Source organism: Aotus nancymaae, unplaced genomic scaffold (assembly GCF_030222135.1).
Source record: "Aotus nancymaae isolate 86718 unplaced genomic scaffold, 86718_ANA_hifiasm-v0.15.2.pri h1tg000076l, whole genome shotgun sequence".
Taxonomy (NCBI): Eukaryota; Metazoa; Chordata; class Mammalia; order Primates; family Aotidae; genus Aotus; species Aotus nancymaae.
Genome location: NW_026988491.1, coordinates 9,829,709 through 9,837,214, shown reverse-complemented (window position 1 = coordinate 9,837,214; position 7,506 = coordinate 9,829,709). Strand labels below are relative to the sequence as shown.

Sequence of the window (7,506 nt, the reverse complement as noted above, 5' to 3'; positions counted from 1 at the left end):
TAGAGTTGTGCAGTGCACGACCTGCACACATGTACCTGGTGGCTCTAAACAAAAGCAAACCTGAAAAGGAGAGATTATTGCTTGAATTTTGCACACAAGGACACTAATTCTGCTCCCATCGTCTGAAGACAGCAGACTGCCCTTTCACTCCTACAAGCCTCTTGGTCCCCAGTCTGCTTTTCCTGGTTCCCGGGTATCAGCTGGGTTGGTAGCCACTAGCAGTCGCTAATCCTCAGCCTTGATGTGTTCAGCTCAGATACATGGTTCCATGATACAATGCAAAAGACACCAGGCTGGGGGTCAGGAGATTTGGCTCAAAGCTAAGCTCTACCACTTACTAGCTGTGAAACCCTGGATTAGTTATTTTAACTTCTTTAAGCCTCAACTTTCCCATCTATAAAATGGGAAGAATCATGTCTACTTTGCCCACAAGGTTGTCTGAGGATTGAGTGAGATAGTGGATGTGAAAATAAATGGCACGTGTTAGACATTAATACATGTTTGATGAATAAAATAATTCATGAATGAATATAGTGGAAAATATTGCTTCATAGGAGAAAGTGGACTTAGGAGACTGTATTAAGAGCCAAGCCTCCTGGGTGAATTCCTGGAGTCAACAAGGTTGGCTGAGCCTTTAGAACCAGCAAGGTGCTCCTGTCACACACAGACCCCCAGCCTTTCAGCACCCCAGGGACAATTGTCTTGAGCTGCACTTTCTGTTCTTGTCATGGCCTCTAAACTTGTATCTCAAGGACCCAGAACATTCTGGAAGAGAGGAGTCAGTAGGCACTGACTGACTCTTTTAACTCCTGGTAGCTTCTACCAGTCAACATCTGGTCAGACCTCCTCTATGACAAATTACCTTGCTTTCCACCTTGGGAACATTCTTAGAACGTCAGGAGTAAATTAAAATTTTGCGAATCAAATTCTATTTTCATGGCTCTAACTTAAATCTTCTTCATGGTGTTGTTTTGAAATGGGCAATTGAATCCTCAGTCATCTGGCCTTCATCAGCTAGATGCATTGTTTGCTTTAATTGTTAGAAAACTTAGAGTCACATCTGTGACCACTTTGCAGCAAGTGGCCGGGACTCTGAGCAAATCCCAGATCTTAGCCTCTCTTCCTTTAACTTCCCTTGGCTTATTTTACCATCTTCTTGTTGATGTCATTAGGTCCTTTATCTTGTGTCTCACGTATATCTTGGTACACTACCTCAAATCCTTTGGGGAACAAGGCAGGGCAGAGATAAATTAATTTAAATGTGTCAGGTTAGTTGAAGCAAAGTCCACCTATGAAACTGAGACGATTCTGCAGATGCAAAGGTGTTATCGGACTTCCTTTTGCTGAGCCTCCCACACAGCCCCAGAGGCTGCACTGAAAGCCGGAGTGAATTCACAAATGACCCCATGGGCATCTTGAACCAGCCCAGAGGTTTGCAAACTATGATCCGTGCAATGTAAGCTCTCTGTGGACCTGGGCGTTGCAGCTATCAGAGCTCAAGGCTCCTGGCTCCCAGATTCCACTAGAACCATCTGCATTTCCTGTTTTACATGTTGGACTTCCACATGAGAGTAAAGAAAGTGTTTCACAGCTAAAGACATCCTGAAAAGCCACAGTAGGAGGCGGCCTCTAGAGAGCTTGGTTATAACTTTCCTTGTCAAGTTGAAAAGGGTAACCCTCTGAGAGTCACCCTAGAGTTCTTTCAAGCTTTCAAGTCCTGTAAGTTTGGCTATTACTTTCTTTTCTTTTCTTTTCTTTTTTTTTTTGGAAAAGGGTAACACTCTGAGAGTCACCTTTGTGCTCTGAAGCTGTCACCTCAACGACTCCAAGATCTCAGTTCTGGGCTCTGGTGAGGGTGAAGCCAGTCAGGCTTCTAGGAGGCACAATTAAGGAGGCACATGGTCTCAACGTCGGGTAAATGCTGGCCCTGCCCTTTAAGGAACGAGCGTCTCCTGAAGTTTTGCCACCGCCCCTCCCCACGTTCCCCGTGGACCTCCCTTGCCTTAGCTTAGCCTTGCTTTAGTTGCCTTCTCACCCCTGCATTTTGCCGTCTTGGATCTTTAAAATATGCTTAAATTCCACCTGTGTTTTGAAACACAACCACCACCACAACCACCTTGGCCCCACACTCCCTCGTAGCTGCGTCCGCCTGCCCCTCCCTTGGCTGCCATACTTCTTCAAAGGTTGCCTATACTCATGGTCCCTGTTCTTCTCCCCATCCTCTCCCTCCTCAACCCACTCCTGTTTGGATTCTTCCCCACAATCTCCAACAAAGAGCTCTCATGGAGGGCATCATGGATGTTCTCCACGTTGCTACAGTCACGGACACTTTCAGAACTATCTCCTTCTTGCGACAGCTCTCTACTGGCTTACGTGATACAAGAGTGTCCTGGCTCAGCTCCTAGTTCTCTGGATGCTTGTCCTTTGTCTTCTCCATTCCGGCCGAGCATCCTTTACCAGGCACTGAACGTTGGGGTTCCTCAAAGCTCCATCCTGCCTCCTCTGCTCTTCTTCACTACGTTCTCATCCGCTGCCATGCCTTCAGTTGCCACCTGCACCCCATGTCTTCAGAATTTACATCTGCTCTCTCTGCTGGGTTCCAGACCAATATATAAATTGTCCCTTGTCATCCCTACTTGGATGCGTCCAGTGTATCACAAAATCCACATATTTAAAACGGAACCCAGGATCTCCTTGTTCCCCCTCTCCACACTACCCCCAAAGACCTGGTTTTGTTTATTCTTTCTTCTAAATATTTTTATAATCATGAGCTAGATGATGGTAGAATGTAGAGGCAATGTAGATGGGAGGAGTCGTGGAGGCTGCATGACCTTAAATCCCAAGGAGAGGGAAAAGTTATTTACTTGCCAAAAATATGACAGGACCATCAAAAATAAATTAGATGAGAAACATAAGTTGTGAAACATGAGTCACCATTCTATTCACTCTGAGATGCAATCTTTATGGTGAACTTTTCATAAAAAATTATAAGTTGCTGGGTGTGGTGGCTCATGCTTTTAATCCCAGCACTTTGGGAGGCCGAGGCAGGTGGATCACCTGAGGTCAGGAGTTCAAGACCAGCCTGGCGAACATGATGAAAACCTATCTCTACTAAAAATACAAAAATTAGCTGGGCCTGGTGGCACACATCTGTAATCCTAGTTACTTGGGAGGCTGCAGCATGAGAATCGCTTGAACCTGGGAGCCGGAGGTTGCAGTGAGCTGAGATCACACCGCTGCACTTCACCCTGGGCGACAGAGCAAGACTCCATCTCAAAAAAAAAAAAAAAAATTATAAGCACCATGGTGAAACCTACTGATGATAGCACTTGATGAAACTGGTGGAGTAAACTCCATCACCACATTTGAGGAACCGCTGCGCAATCCCTATGCTACTCCCGGCCCACCAGTAGGGAGTTTTACTGAGTTGCAGGAGATCCCCAGAGGTGGCTAATGACAGCACAGCTCTACTTTGCACATGCTGTTCCCGCTACCTGGGATTTTTTTTCCTTCTCCTCTCCCTCCCCAGCTCCTTTCTATTCTTTCCTCCAACCAAGTGTTACTCATCGTTTGGTTTTCAACTTAAATGTTACTTTCTCTGGGAAGCCTTTCTAGAATGCCCTTCCCAAGACGGTTCTGGGGCAGAGTCGGCCAATGGGAAGTGCTCATGGCAAGTATAAGCATGGAAGAGGAAGAAGGTATTGCTCTCCAGGGGCACAGCAGCTAGGGAAGGGTACAGGCTTGAGCCTGGAAGCAGCTTCCACGGGGAGCATCTTAAGAGTCACCTACATCAGGGTTGCACGTGGAGGAGCTTCTTGGTGGCCTCTGGGTGGAGCTCCTGAAAATCACTCCCTTCAATGCGGTGGATAATAAATAATATCCATCTTCCCCCAAAACCATAAGCTCCGTGTAGTCAGGGTCACCATCTCTATAATACATGACTGTATCCCCAGGTATTAGACTAAACTGAAATAGAGCCTATTTGGTCCCAGGTAACAGATTAGAAGACTGAGCACGAGGGTGAGTCACAAAGGAGTGTCAGAGCCACCATCAGCCTACTTCTGAGTGCATTCTTTCTTTGCCATGAGAACACTAGAAATGAAAGAGGGAAATGGCTTAAATTTGAAATAGCTTTTGAATCACGGTTTCAGGTGTTAAGGCTCCAAATTGAGATGCTAGTCACACCGAAACCAAACCACAGGCTTCTCCCTAACACCATTGAGTTATGATCACCACTTTCCCATTGACAAAATTATTTCTGATCTTTGTGTTTTACAGATAGGGCAATAAAAATGATTGTCAAGGGTATTATTACAATTTTTAACTACTAATGGAATTATGATGTTTGATGGAGTATTGGCAACGAAAATGTACTCCTCACAGCATGTGAGAACTTTTTATTTATCATTTCTGGGCTTTTTAGTTGCTATAGCAATAAAATTCATACTCACCAGGATTATCACCGTTTTCAACCACTAATGGAATTACTATTTTTGTTTGTTTGTGGTCTTAGGCCTTAGAGTAAAATGTAATTCCATCAACAGTATTGAAAATTTTAATGTCCTTAAACATTACCATGAAAGATCAACATAATAACAGAATTCCTCTAAGCTTATCATTGTCACTTCTCTTTCAGCCACAAGGTCTTCTTGTTTCTCTCACTATGCGATCCAAATTTGTTAAGAAGTCATTTGGGGCATTCATTCATTGTACAGGTATTTAGTAAGCAGGCCCTGTGCTAGGGGTGGAGGCTGCAAAGACAAGTAAGATGTCCGGCATGGTAGTTCAGGGTTCAGGCTTTGGGACCATCTGAGCATGAGTTCGAATCCCGGTTTTGGTGGGTGGCTCCGGGCAAGTTATCTAACTGCTTAAAGTTTCTGTTTCCTTATTCCAAAATAAATGAGGAAACAATTCCCACTGTTTGCTATTGGGTGAAGACTGAAAGGGACTGTCTTTGCAATGTGCTTGGGAAAATGCTTGGTGCAGAATAGATGCTCAATGAATGACGGTGGTTGCTGGGTTTGTGATTGCTGATGTTGTAGTCATAGCCCAGCCCCTTCTCTCAAAAGGATTTGTTTTTAAGCAGGGACTTTCCATAGTTGTGACACATGCTACACAGGGTATCTCAGGAGAGCTGTCTAATCCAGCTGGGAAAGGTCAGGTGACTTTTCCCCTAAGCTGAGTCTTGAAGGATGGGTGGTATTGCTACTCAGGGAGAAAAGGAGAGGGCTTTCCAGGCAAGTGCAAAGTCAAGAAAGCCAGTGAGAGCTTAGTGCCTGTGGGTAGGAAAACAGTCATCAGAGAGAGGGCAGTGGGCTTCTCCATGGGCTAAGTGACCCCCCACAGGGCAACTCTGACTTCGGCCAATTCCCCAAATCCCTTCCTTCTCAACATGTGAAAATCCATTAATCATAATACATCATGCTTGGAGAGCCTGCAGGCTGTCTTTGGATGAAAGGAAACATTATCATATTAACTAATTACATGAATTAAAATAAATTAATTAAATAAGTGGCTTAATGAGATTAGTGCATTTATCATTTAATTATTCATTACTACTATTGATAATAATAATGGATTCTGCCCTTATAACAGGTGACAAATCTGTCAGCAAGCGGTGGGATTTAAAACCACAAATTGGGGTCACATACATAGGGTTGACAGAAGATGCTGCAACTCCCCTGGCCTTAGAATCCCGTGGTGATGGAGGCCAGGGTGTGGTCAGAGCGCTTGTTTTCATCCCTCCCGTAGGTGACCTCTCAGAGTTTTGGTTTCCTCACCTGTCAAAAGGACTGGGGCTATCTCATCTTCGTGGGATTCAGTGAGACTAAAATTAGATAATGTCCACCGCCAGATTGTTGGGGTTGCCTTATGTTGGGAGCACCACTGTTGGGGTCTTCACTTGCGGGGGTTCTGTCCTGCAGACCTTGACTCAGCGATAGATGAATAAAGTACACGGATGCACAGATATTATGCTTGCTAGTTCAGCTGAGGGGTTGTGGCTGCTTACAGGCACCTTGGAGGGTGCTGTAAGCAGTTGCAACTGCTGGCTTTTAATTGCTCCTTAACTAATTTATGGGCTAGCTGTAATTTCTCTCCTTTTAGAGGTCATTGTTCTCCTTAAATAGGATTTTGAGATAGCTACGTTAGAGGTAGGGTTGGAATGACAACCGTGGCCATTATCAGGAAAAGGTTTTATAAATTCTTAAATTTTACTTTATTTTTAAATTTATTTTTATTTATTTTAATGTGAGATGATTCAGTCCCTGTAGAGACTGCCAAAAATTGTCAACACCGACTATATTTCAAGTCGTCATGGTGGGGTATTGTGAAAAGTTTTCAATTAGCAATAATCGTGCCTTAGATAAGCCTCATTGGCTAAGATATTGCCACTGTGCAAAGCTTTTACTTTTATTTTTTATTATACTATAAGTTCTGGGGTACATGTCAGAATGTTTGTTACATAGGTGTACACATGCCATGGTGGTTTGCTGCATCCATCATCCCGTCATCTACATTAGGTATTTTCCTAATCTTATCCCTTCCCAATTCCCCCACCATCCACAATCCCTAGCCCCCAATCCCCTGACAGGCCCTGGTGTGTGGTGTTCCCCTCCCTGTGTCCATGTGTACTCATTGTTCAACACCCACTTATGAGTGAGAACATGCAGTATTTGGTTTTCTGTTCTTGTGTCAGTTTGCTGAGAATGATGGTTTCCAGGTTCATCCATGTCCCTGCAAAGGACATGAATTCATCCTTTTTATGGCTGCATAGTATTCCATGGTGTATATGTGCCACATTTTCTTTATTCAGTGTATCATTGATGAGCATTTGGGTTGGTTCCAAGTCTTTGCTATTGTGAACAGTGCTGCAGTATACATACGTGTGCATGTGCCTTTATACAGACTCAATGACTTATTAAAATGTGTGTGGGCAATGTCTGCTTCTGGGAAGGTAGGACAGACATACTTTTCCTTATTTCTCTTGCTACATGCCACTAAAGACCCTGGACATAAAATACAAAACAAACGTGAGACTCTACAAGGTGGAGAAGAAGGCAGACTGGTTAGGGACTTTGGGATCTGAGGAAAAGTCGGGTGGCGAGTTCCAAGGAAATGTCAATCCAGATTCCCATACCCAGTGAAAATATGATTCAGGAATGAAGGGGAAATCACGTCATCCTCAGATAAAGAAAAATAAGAATTTGCCACCAATAGACCTACCCTAAAAGAATGGACAGAAGGACTGGGCATGGTGGCTCACACCTGTAATCCCAGCAGTTTGGGAGGCTGAGGCAGTTGGATCGCCTGAGGTCAGGAGTTCCAGACCAGGTTGGCCAACATGGTGAAACACCATCTCTACTAAAAATACAAAAATTATCTGGGCATGGTGGTACATGCCTGTAATCTCAGCTACTTGGGAGACTGAGGCAGGAGAATCACTTGAACCCAGGAGGCAGAGGCTGCAGTGAGCTGAAATTGTGCCATTGCACTCCAGCCTGGGTG

General features: G+C 44.4%; 1 non-coding gene across 1 annotated transcript; it reads right to left on the bottom strand.

The window, feature by feature from the left end:
• Positions 1–6,263: 6,263 nt before the first annotated feature.
• On the bottom strand, positions 6,264–6,404 carry LOC135271350 (U4 spliceosomal RNA). Its single transcript, XR_010339453.1, has one exon. It is a non-coding gene; the product is annotated as a U4 spliceosomal RNA (small nuclear RNA).
• Between the last annotated feature and the right edge of the window lie 1,102 nt (positions 6,405–7,506).